The 12,773-nt window shown below is 44.5% G+C and overlaps 1 long non-coding RNA gene across 1 annotated transcript in view; it reads left to right on the plus strand.

Moving 5' to 3' along the window:
* Positions 1 to 620: 620 nt before the first annotated feature.
* The window catches only part of LOC144100569 (uncharacterized), a 46,560-nt gene continuing 34,407 nt past the window's right edge, over positions 621 to 12,773 (plus strand). The window contains exons 1-2 of the long non-coding RNA XR_013307735.1: positions 621 to 749; positions 3,548 to 3,599. This is a non-coding gene — a long non-coding RNA (uncharacterized LOC144100569). The remainder of the gene's footprint in view (positions 750 to 3,547; positions 3,600 to 12,773) is intronic.

The raw sequence follows: 12,773 nt of genomic DNA on the forward strand, positions 1-12,773 counted from the left end.
GCCTCCATATCTTTCCTAAAGATCGAACGTCAAGTTAACTAGAATTTTCAGAAACTCCACACAGTAGGAAAACAACGACGCGCTTACAAGAAGTGAGGAATTCGTAGCTGAATGCACGGCTGAAATAAAAAAAGAACATACGTTGTACATTTTTTTCCTTTTCGTGACAACTGTGAGAGCGTGATTTTTTTCATTTTTGTGACAGCTGTTGGAAAACCTGCTGAGCGCAGGAAAATTTACCGCTTTGCATGTCGCTTCATAATTTATAGCATAAATTTAAGGAAGACCACAATGCGTAGTCTGGCGCCCGCTCTCGCTTCTTAGTTTCGAAAACTTGCTCGCTCTAATTATACTAAAGGGCAGAAATGCATGCAAGTTACTGAATACAAATCAGCAATGTTTCGTTATTCGATGCTGGAGAGCGAAATTGTGAATTTGTTTTCTCATTTCTTTCTACTATTCCTCTCTGTTACGATGTCGCCGCTCTTAGTATTCATGAATGCCTAATGAGCATGGTGACGTCTTAGCATGTCCGGAAAATAGCGCCGCTTCATGAGTGATGAGCTTAATTATGCTAATTGCGTATTGTGTTGCTCTCCACTCGTAACGCCTTCTAGAGGCCTCAAAATGAGCAGACCTAACAGAAGTCGTCGCCTAGGTTTTGTGAGTCCACGCTTTGGGTGTTTTAGAAAAATGATCTCTGTTGCACTCGTTGACGGTTTTCTTCTCCTCTTCGCCGTTTTTGTGGAGTAAGTGTTGCGTATTCAGCCCGCAGATTAAACGCGTACGTTCAAGTAACGAATATATATCACTTATATGATAGAAGAAAAGACTGCAATGTCTTGCTAATGTAGGCAGAAATCTGTAACCATTGAAAAATACAGTGTTTGGATAACTGTGATGAGGTGCGGGAATTCTAACAGCGAATATTTAAGTTTGGTGCACTTTGCTTCCTTTGACTAGTTCGATCTAAAAAGCTCACACTTGCCGGATATTCTTCTAGAAGTACTGTGAAATAAAAAAAAAGGACATTAGTCTTCGTTAACCTTGTCGGCTGCTTAGAGGGATTGCCCTTCAGTTTAAAGTTAACTCCTCCTGTGGGCGCAATGTATGCCTGCAGGGCTCTATATTTTTGTGGAATGCACCGTTCGACTTGTGCAGACTACCGATTTTGTAGAGTGAATAAGCTATTGACTAAGAGAACCGCTCTCTAATACACATCAATGGACAGATACTTCGATATCAATTCGTAATTATAAGCACTTGCCAACAAAATTGTATGCCACTAGCATTAGCAGCTACAGCTGTTTCCACAATTTGGTGCATCTTTCTCAGTCAAGGTTAATAAAACGTAATAATGTGCATTGAGCTTAATTGAAGGAGTTTCTTTGATGACGGTAACATGTTTTGCAAATATGAAAGGTCAAAGGTCATGAAAGCGCGTGTGGCCAAATAACCAAAGCACACTTCTGTTTTTTGCCTGGTGCAATCATTGACAACGCAAGCCTGTACACTTGCAATATAGCTTTCAAGTTGCCTTTTGAAGCCTAATCTACCAATGGCTTAGAAGGAGAAAGTGATTGAGTGTATGTTCGCGGAGAGAATTAGTGTAGAGAGGAAGCTTCTGAAACTCTTTTCTCGGACTGCGCAATTGGATAGCAAAAATTTCTGTCCTTTATTCGGATTGGTGTAAAAGGCTTTTACTTTGCATAGCTATCAGACAGGCATTATTCTTCCATTGGTATGCTGTGAAAAGAGGTTTGCCCGATGAAGAGTAGTCTGCTTCATCTTGACCGTGACTGTACCGTGATGGAATTTATGAGAGTGAACACGGCAGCGAGAGCCCGATAGCCTCGAGCCGTTCTTGCGGTGGTACGTGGCAGCAGCTTTCCGCAACGTGGTGGTAAGGGTTATGCCTCCTTGCCTGGTTAATCCTAAGGACAGCGGCCGCCGCGTGTCGCCACGATTAGGGTTCGAGGCTATCGGGCACTCGCTGCCGTGTTCACTCAAAAAAATTTCATGACTGTACATAGTCATATAGATTGATAGTAACATGATGAAGTCGCCTGCCACTCATCCGATACAGAATTATATAATGCAATCAAGCAGGCTGTGTTATGTCGAAGCCAGCTACTTTTAACGTGCCATGCTCGAGGTCCCTTCTTACCGCTCTTAAATACGGATATTGAGGAAGAAAACACGCTACACACTTCGCTCCTCCTAGGGGAAAGATTTGAGAAGATTGTGTATTGAAAACGGCTTTATCTAAATAGCATGCTTGCTTGGCTTTCTTAAAATACAGATTAGGGCGCTTGGCTACTGATCCGCAGTTCCCGGATTCGAACAAGACCGCGGAGGCTGCGTTTTTATGGAGGCAAAACGCTAAGGCGGTTATGTTCTGTGCGATGTCAGTGTACGCTAAAGATCCTCATGTGGTCGAAACTATTCCGGAGCTCTCCAGTACGGCAGCTCTTTCTTCCTTTCTTCTTTCATTTCCTTTTTTATCTCTTCCTTTTCGGCGCGGTTCAGGTGTCCAACGATATATGAGACATATACTGCGCCATTTCTTTTTCTTAAAAACCAATTATATCTCTATTATTAAGATTAAGATTACGCAAATAGAATGCCAACTCACCTGATTTGCAAGCGCTTAAAGCGACTTATGAGCAGCGCCAATTTTCCACGCCCCTACAACATTTTATCGCAAGGAACCATCGCAACAAGTATGAAGTAATACTCTCAGAAGCTCCTTTCTGTCGTCAGCCGCCGCGGTGTCTGAGTGGTTATGGCGATTGGCTGCTGGCCCGAAAGTCGCGGGTTCGATCCCGGCCGCGGTGTCGAATTTCGATGGAGGCGAAATTCTAGAGGCCCGTGTGCTGTGTGATGTCAGCGCACGTTAAAGAACCCCAGGTGGTCGAAATTTCCGGAGCCCTTCACTACGGCGTCATTCACAGCCTGACCCGCTTTGGGACGTTATGCCCCCATAAACCAAACCAAACCTTTCTGTCGTCAGTTTTTTTCTGTGCTTAATTCTTTAACTTATGGTCAGAATTGTGCCGATGGGCAGTGCCTCAACGGGCGTATGTCTATTGTTACTATACAGGAGTCAGCAGCCAGTAAAAATGAGGCAAAAGATGGTATTAACAAACGTAATGTTACAAAAGGGAGCTCTCATGCTGTAAAATTGATGCCACCTCATTGACCACAGCGCGTGAAAGAGCTTCGAAATTACCAGCTCGTTTTGATCAGGGTATCACGAACTGATCCTCGGTTGTTAGAAATGAAATAGACGAGCGGTACATTTCTGGTCATTTACTGCATATTTTGACATTTCCAAAGTTGATCGAACAGTAGAAGTGCGTATTTTTGACTCTTAAATGCGCGTCGACTATGCACCAATTTTAACGCAACATTTCTCTTGCATAAAGCATTCTGGGCAGAAATGCCGGCTGCCTTTCACGAACTGAGGCGCATAAATGAGCTGTATCCGGATTTCGATTTATTCTCTCGGGAGCTCATTTATTTATTTTCTCTGCTTCTACTGCAGGGCAGGCAACGTGCAAAGCCTCATGCAAGCTCATTACAGATGCATCCAACCCGTACGATGCCAATTTATTCACATTTTTTGGTTTGAAGAGTGGAAAATAATTGAAGCCTTTACAATAGTGGAAATACTTATGAGTTGGAAGTAATCTTGCTGGATTGTTTTGTATAAAGTTCACTTCAAGCAAATAATATGAATGTTCAATTGGGATGCATAGGAGGTGCTTTCTATATGTGGAATCAAGACAGTGGTGAAGTTAGCAACGTTGACATTATTATCAAACCTTGTAATGTCCTCTACTGTTCATCTGCATTATCACGCATCCTGCGCAATCCGCGACTGCGCTATCCATGCATATATTCTTATCTTATCTCCCCAACTGAGACTGCTGCTCCAGTCTCCCCCTTTATTTATCTTTGGTTTGGAATTCTTTCTAATGCATCATGACATCACTGTTTATCTGTAATGTGTATTGCCAGCCCCGCCCTTGCCCACTATTATTCTCGCTGAGAAGTCCTGAGGACGTGTTAGTCTTCTAGCACGCCATCGTACTGATGCGAGCTAGTTCGTCAAACACAGCTCATCCTATAGGACCACCGAGTAACAGGACAGAAAGAATGACAAACCATAAGCGGTGAGTAGCTGGAAACGGTTAGCCCTGTAATTGACTTTGATTCTCATAAAAACTCAGAAATCAGAGCTTGTGCATTTGCAATCTTTGCTTCGTGTTCAGAGCTTGGTACTGTTGAATCGCCTCTAAGAAAGGCTGCCCTACAAGAACCTCGTCTCCGCGCTAGTCTTTAAGAGCAGTATAGGTAAAAAGAAACATCTTTACAATTGAAACAGCAAGTACAGAGTCGATCACACTTGTCTAAAGCACTCGGGCGGTGTGTCATGCGGAGCAAATGAATTGATATATTTTCGCAGCTACTTTGCTAGCGGTAAGGCGGTGATACCTGTGCAGTTCACGTGTCTATTCTGCTGCTCTCGAGCGCAACCATTATCAGTGAAAGTCAATACCTGCTTTAGATATCCGCTTTATTTCCCCCGAATGCACCTTTCGAGCACTCTAGACAAGTGTGATCGACTCTGTACTCCAACCAAAGTGCCTTGAGGAAAAGCCCGATGTTTCGGTGGCGGTTTAGAGAAAAGATCGGACGAAAACGTGTTCTGAAACTTTCATGACGTTTGGAGCCACAGTTCTATCACAAGCGGTGTAGTAGTGATAGTTGCTTGAGCAGGTGCAAGTGGGAGTCTCCTGAGAACAATGGGTATTAGCGAGGTGGCGAGGATGAAACCATGGCCGTGCATTGAAGCCGAATGTCGCAAAAGTCAAGACGTGCCGACGTTTGCAGCAAAGCTTTAGAGATTTTTATTTTAAAAACTTTAAGGGATACCTTGGCGCGGTCTGTTCAGCTGAATTTTACATGAAGGTTGATGTTACATTCCTGACACGTACATAAGCATTTAGAGTTGTCGTGCGGCGCTCCTTTCACTTGGAGGGCGTCTTTTGGTGCTTACAAGGAGCAGGCAAGGGTTTACGAGGGCTTTTGACACACCTGAATTTCATGGTTTTGAAATAGGCGCACTTGAAGTCCACTCATGCCTTCACCCTAATGAGATTTTAATGGGGGTTATTTTGCCGATCTTAATATCCTCTTGTCCTTTCACATTGTTTAGTGTCGGGCCAATTGTCGGATGAAGCTTTTAGTGTAGCCGTTGCTGAGCATATCAGCCAGGAAGCGTTCTTCCTCCTTCTTGCGCTGATATCGAGATGAGGAGGTCGTCTTGGCTATAAATCGCGCCATTTTTCCCATATTCTCACCACTGAAGAACGTGGAGAGCCATTTCAAACCATTGTGGCTTTCCCTGTGAGAGTTTTTGTGGGAGTGCTACGTTTTTCCGATTTAAACTTCTAAGCAGACATCTTTCTGTCAAAATGTTCACGTCGGCGCATGCATACAGCAAAAGTATTTCTGCTCACACCTGACTTGAATAAATTAAATGGCAAACTATCTCCAAAGAAGACGAACCGTATTCATGCCAATTTGAATTTGTTGCCAGGATCAATTGAGATGAAATACTCATGCTCAAGAAATCGAAGTGAATTGAGCCGAGCCGATTTCGGTACGCTTCTAAGCGGCACGCATTTTATGAGGAAAATAAACAATGAAAGACCACAATGCGCGCTTGTAAAATTTTCCTACAACGCTCGCCGACTGGAAATCTTCACTTATAAAGCGGAGCTCACGCAGCTTCTTGGAGTTCAGAGGCTGTAAATCTGACCTCACATACATTTTCTTTCAATTTCTTTGGAAGGGGGCGGGAACACTGCAAAGCGGTATGGCTTCAATACTTACTTTTATGCCATGTCAGTTTACTTCAATCATTCATGTCCGACTAACACTGAGAAGTGGTGTGGCCTCAATACTTATTTTTATGCCATGTCAGTTTACTTGAACCATTCCTGTCCGTCTGGATTACTTGAATACGAAGGATTGCTGATAAGTACTAAGCCTTACTCAGAAAAAAATAAGCGAGGGAGCAACTCCCCTCTGTTGTAAACTTTCTCCCATGATGTCAATGCACTTGCAACGTCTAAGCTGCAGCGTTTTAAGTCACTACAAATATGTTCCTTGCGACTGCTGGTCGAACTACTCATCTGCAACATTATTTGCCAGGAAAACTCTCCCAAAGCTTTGTCCGTTTAGCTGCTTTTTGAGATTTGGGAACCGAAGGTATTCCAACGGAGCGAGGTCGCGCGATTAAGGTTGACCGGGCATCAGGTGAAAGCCTAGGCAGGCGACTGCCAATACTGGCACCTGTGACGGGGAATTTTTATGTGACAGGACACCTTTGGAGAGATTCCCTGGACGTTTTTTCTTAATACTCCGCCTCAGCATTGCCAATATAAGCCCTAATATGATTCATTGATGGTTGAACCCTTGGGAGCTAGTCCAAAAGCAGAATTTCCTACTTTACGCAAAATATGGCTGCGGTTCGCTTCAGCGCTAATCTTTGCACACCCCACTTCTTTGTTCTCGTGTAAGCATTGTACTTTGATTCCTTAGACTCTCCTTATGTCAGCGCATCATAACCCCAGATCAATATCTCATAGCCAGTAGTTACCAGTTCGTCTAGAAAATCTGAATCGTTTCTTAGAAAATGTTTTAAAACAGCCACTTATGTATTCACACGTTTTCTTTTGTCTTTAGCTGTAGAAAGGTTCCAAAACCACAAGGTTGTAAGCTTCCTCATTGCTAAGTCGTTGTGAATAATGGCACCAACTCTCTCAAATGATATCCTAGGATAAGTGGCAATACTTTTGCTATGTATTCATTGTCATGTCGTGAATGGCTTTCAAATTTGCAGGCAAGACGGAAACAGGTCCTGAATTGGGTTTCTTGCCTTCAAGACCGAAATTACCAATTTTAAAATATACAGCCCAATATTTGACTCCTAGGTATTAAGGGCTGCTGTCATTCAAAGTTAGAGACATTTCATTATGGGTGTGATTTTTATCTTTCCGTTGGCGAAACAGGAACTCTATTATGTCCATTTGGGGCCCTTTGGTCGTCCGCACTGAATGTATAGAGAGATGATGGTATGTTCATATTGGAGCTAGATAAAAAATTAAGTTTAAATCATTGGTAGTTGGTTTTTGCAGCAATAAGTACAAAAAAATAGTCAAGTACACATTAAAATTTTCAGCTTCCTGGGTAATACTGGGCAATGCTGAATGCTCACAACATCCTCTCGGATATCTGTCATGCTAGTTCATGGGCCTGTTGGTAGGAGTCAGACCTTTCGGAACAGCTCCATTTAGCTCTAATATGGTGAAGATTCGCTTTTGGGCACTCACGTAAACATTTTGCCCCTCTCGCTTTCTCAACGCTCATAGGGACACCATATCGTGTAGTCGGAAGAATTGCGTTCTTCATTTGAGGTAATGAACACTCCCGATTCACCTTGAAAAAACAGCGCAGTCGAGGTCACCTTCTTAAAAACATGCCGGCGCAGCAGAAGACTAAAACACAAATAAAAGAAACGAACACTGCCACCACGAAAGACTGAGTACTCTTGTGTTAAATGAAGCGGTAAATTTTGTGACAAGGCAATACAGGCGGTAATTTTCCGCCTCAAGCCACGCAGGTGGGCTGCGAGTAAACAAACTGTCCTCCAGATTTGTGGTCAAAGCCGTTTTAGCAAAGAATGTAGATTATATCTAGGTAATTTTGAAAATGAACAGCACCCCACTCCTGCTTACCCGACCAATCCCATAGGTTTAGATCTGCACCTAGCGAGTAGTAAGAAATTTTTCCTTAAAGGGAACTCCGGCGTTTTGATAAAGTGAGAACTTTAAGGGCCTCATTATGCAGACAATCCTGCGTCTTGGGCGTTGGCCGTGCGTTTGTCGTGAGGCTAAAATCCCAGAATGGTGAACTCCGCTGGCGTGGAAGTTGTACCCAACTGATTGGAGCAATGGGGTCGGCCAGCGTCGGCTGACAGAACTAAGCCTTACAGCGCAGCGCCATTGGGCCAAGAGATGGCGCGCGACATGTGGCCTGCGAGGCCTGAGTAGGCCAGCGACGCTTGCTAACGCAAGGGCCCTCGCCGTTAAGTGTTTGTGTCTCCGAAGGGATTTGCAGTGGTCTCCCGATCACTGAAGGAAGCAATTAAAACTATCGCGCCGTACCCTAAAGGCCGACCTTTAGCAACCCACGAATAATCGTACTTCCACGAGTTCTTGTGAAACTTTAAGGGCGTTTTTTAGCAGTTCTTGATGATTTGTGCCAAACCGTGCAGCTTGGTGACGTCTTTCTTTGTTGCAGTGCAAATCAATCGAAAATTTTCATGTCGTGGCCTCAGTCAGCGCGATTCTGGAAGCAAGCTTGCGTGCCCGACGATATATTTTGTCACGCTCTTTGATGTTCGTCCTGCGTTTGCTGAAGGACAAAAATCTCGTGCTTTTTCTGGTCACTCAACAAATATACGAACCCAATCTGTCGCTTACAGTCGCTAGTTTATTCAATGAACGCGAACACGCTAAGTTTTCGGACAGTATTCATTACGTCATAAGCCGGCATGTCATGACGTCGTACATCGGTGAAAACTCCGTTTCGGTGTTGGTTTCGAGGTGTGTGCTGTTTCAAAATGGTCCTATTTAGTATTTTAAAAAATGCTTTTTGCAGCAGAGAACGATACGTCTAAGGAATATGATGTGATCATCAAGTCAAGATGTTCAAAAAACTGCAGGAGTTGTCCTTTACGGACATCATTAAAAATTACATTCTAGTTTTCCCACCGCCCCGTCGCGGTGGCTCAGTGGTTAGGGCGCTCGACTACTGATTCGGAGTTCCCGGGTTCGAACCCGACCGCGGCGGCTGCGTTTTTATGGAGGCAAAACGCTAAGGCGCCCGTGTGCTGTGCGATGTCAGTGCACGTTAAAGATCCCCAGGTGGTCGAAATTATTCCGGAGCCCTCCACTACGGAACCTATTATCCTTTCTTCTTTCACTCCCTCCTTTATCCCTTCCCTTACGGCGCGGTTCAGGTGTCCAACGATATATGAGACAGATACTGCGCCATTTTCTTTCCCCAAAAAAAACCAATTATTATTATTATTATTCCCGCCCAGCCTCAAGGGAATTGGCTAGTTAAAGAAACAGCGCGGCTGAGACGCTAAAGACCGCTTACGCCTAAGAAGGCGTAAGCCCACCCGCAAACTTCTTGAATGCAGTCACCGCCCACTGCTACGTTATGTAACCCTGAGCCACGCAGCTCACATTTCTACCTCTGCATGGCTCTACGCCAAGACTCCGCAGCCCTTGTGATCTGCAGGTAAACTTCATGAAGGCAGTCGCCGCCATACCACAACCCGCACTCCACCCTGAGGGTATCATGTTAAGGGTAATGGAATAATGCCCACATATGAAGAATTGGCCTTTCTCTACTTGACATTCATAGGTCCCTGGGAGTCATCACACCACTCCTGGCGCGTGGTGCAGCGGTTAAGCGGTACGCCGTTGCCCTGGGATGGCCGGAGCTACCACCGGTGCGACCTAGGTTGTCCCGAGCAACCTCGTGCCACTAATCGCGCATGCGTGATTGGCCGATTAGCCGCATGATTGGCCGCATGCGTGATTGGCCGTGTGTGTGTGTGTGTGTGTGTGTGTGTGTGTGTGTGTGTGTGTGTGTGTGTGTGTGTGTGTGTGTGTGTGTGTGTGTGTGTGTGTGTGTGTGTGTGTGTGTGTGTGTGTGTGTGTGTGTGTGTGTGTATGTGTGTGTGTGTGTGTGTGTGTGTGTGTGTGTGTGTGTGTGTGTGTGTGTGTGTGTGTGTGTGTGTGTGTGTGTGTGTGTGTGTGTGTGTGTGTGTGTGTGTGTGTGTGTGTGTGTGTGTGTGTGTGTGTGTGTGTGTGTGTGTGTGTGTGTGTGTGTGTGTGTGTGTGTGTGTGTGTGTGTGTGTGTGTGTGTGTGTGTGTGTGTGTGTGTGTGTGTGTGTGTGTGTGTGTGTGTGTGTGTGTGTGTGTGTGTGTGTGTGTGTGTGTGTGTGTGTGTGTGTGTGTGTGTGTGTGTGTGTGTGTGTGTGTGTGTGTGTGTGTGTGTGTGTGTGTGTGTGTGTGTGTGTGTGTGTGTGTGTGTGTGTGTGTGTGTGTGTGTGTGTGTGTGTGTGTGTGTGTGTGTGTGTGTGTGTGTGTGTGTGTGTGTGTGTGTGTGTGTGTGTGTGTGTGTGTGTGTGTGTGTGTGTGTGTGTGTGTGTGTGTGTGTGTGTGTGTGTGTGTGTGTGTGTGTGTGTGTGTGTGTGTGTGTGTGTGTGTGTGCGTACGCGCACGCGCACGCACACACACACACACACACACACACACACACACACACACGGCTTCCGCTGAATAGGGCAAGCAAGGCTTACACTTTAATAATGTTAGGCTAGTTGACGGCTTCTGCTTCACTGTGATCGAAGTGTTTGCGGATGTGAAAAAAAAGCTGAATCTAACTAGTTCGCAAGTTAAGTAATTTTGAATACTTAACTTCTAAGCTAATAAAAGTAGCTGCCTGGTAGCGATCACTAATTTCTAGTTGGCAACCAGTAGTAGCTAGGTCAACTTTTGGTATTAAAAAGCCCGATTTCCTTATGCATTTTCGCTAAAAACATTTTGGCGGTCGTATACGTGTTTCAAAGATCGCGTTTGTTTGGCGCGTTGGAACACCCGCTTGGTTACTCCAATCCGGTGCTCACCTGTCATGTAACCATCATTTTCCCACCGAGCTAGAGGGCTCGCCGCCACCCAGTTGTCCTGAGGAGGCCGTAGAGTTAACATCACGTGAATTGTGCCCAAAAGAGTAATGTAAATTTAAGGGTGTTGTAGCGAGCGTTTCAAAGAGGCTCAGTTTAAAAAACGCGGGCTTAACCGCCACAATTTATTAATATTCTTTTCGCAATTCTAACAAGACATGGTGTACTTCCTAACCGCAAGCTCGAAATGTATGACTGCTACTTGGTGCCAAAGTGAAAAGTTTGGAAAGTTGTCTTTTAAAAATGAATTCAGCTATCCTTGAGAAACGGTAGTTGCCGTTCGGTGTCCAGCTTTCGACGGTGGCAAGGCAAACAATAAATCGGAGTCAATGGTTTTGCAGAGCAACTAGTGGTTTAGTAGTGAGTCGATAAACAGCAAATACTTTAACATATAAGGACACATTAAGAGAGAGAAGCTTGGGAGAGGCCGCAATAACGGACTAAGACCTTACAGCAGTGCACTAATGCATTTGACCGACAAAATAGAGACTCAAATTTTTCACCCGGCGCCGCCTCACACCGACTGCCGAAGGATCATGCAGGTGCCGTCCCGAACAATGCCGCCTGCTACCTTGATTGTACGTACTATCGGGACAAATTTTGTAGGACGCCAGGTCCGGGAAAAACATTTATTTTAGCCCCAGCTCTCTACCCAGTCGCCTGATTTTTTTGTAGCTGCCTTCTTTTATTTTCCTGTCTTGATTCACGTCTTTTCCACCCAAGCCTGGCTTTATTTCAGGGGAACCCCCATAGTCGCTCTATCCTGATGAACTTTCTAGTTCAGTAGATTTTCGTTTTTCTTCAGCTCTACTTCTCATTGCTTCGATTCACTTCTTTTTTCTCCCTTTTTCAAAACTTGCCAAGTGCTCAATCCTTAAGGAACGAGTCAAGATTCGTTTAAGGCTAGCCTTACACACTTCTACTCATTTATTCTCCGCGAATTTCATCCGCGAACTCTATAATTTGAGATCAGGAGTAGAAAGTTTTTTCCCTCGGCTGCTCCACTTCTTCGCCTACACTCACGATTGCCTTAATGGAGAAAAATTTCTGACTTCATAAACAACAAAAAAATTTCGACATTCCCAGCAAGCTCATTCCGAACCTCGTGTTTTATCCACAATGCTTTCCTTAGTGTTGAGAATCTCTACTTTGCCAGCAAACCCATTTGAATCCATATGTCATTTCTCAATCGCAGTACTTTCCACCGATGTAGCGATGTAACTTTGAAGCTTTTGCACTCGCTTTTACCTAGCAGCTGTCCGGTCTCTGGATCATCCCTACACCTCAATCACCTGTACGGCTCTGACTTTTGTTCACTATAGCTCGAACTTCCTTTTTTCGTTTCGAGACTAAAAGCAAAATAATGTAAATTCAGGCGGGACCCCTTGATTTGCAAGTTATATAGCGTCTACCTTTAAGATTCGTGACAAAGATCAGCTGCATTTTGTCCTTTACTTTTTGCTATTTCTGCCTATCGCACAATCGAATTTCAGGCTTGCAAGCGCTCTTCCAAAAATTAAACTGCACAATGAGGCTAGCTACAAAGTTCTGTGTATTTATTAACCAGTGTTATATATTATTTCTCTGAGTCTAACCAAGGGGAACTCCGGAGGCTTGGTTTTATTTCACACACCTCGAAGAGCAGCAAACGTCGTAAGAATAATCGCGCGCTCTCTTTGAAATTCTTTTCGATCCAACTCCATTTTCTCTGCTTCTCGTTTCGTTTGCCTTTCTCTGTTTGCGGCTCAGAAGCCCACTCTTTTTCTCTCTCAGCACTTTCAGGGATGTCTTAATTTTTATGCACACCCATTTCACAAGTTCAGTGCTTTTAGACCGGTTTGAAGGCCCGAGTCAATCACCTCCTTGGAATTATTCAGGTAATGTATATTTCAGCTGAGGGCCTAACTGAGCCATTGAGAGCGTCATCTTGGAACGT

This window comes from Amblyomma americanum, chromosome 8, assembly GCF_052857255.1.
Source record: "Amblyomma americanum isolate KBUSLIRL-KWMA chromosome 8, ASM5285725v1, whole genome shotgun sequence".
In the NCBI taxonomy this organism is placed as follows: Eukaryota; Metazoa; Arthropoda; class Arachnida; order Ixodida; family Ixodidae; genus Amblyomma; species Amblyomma americanum.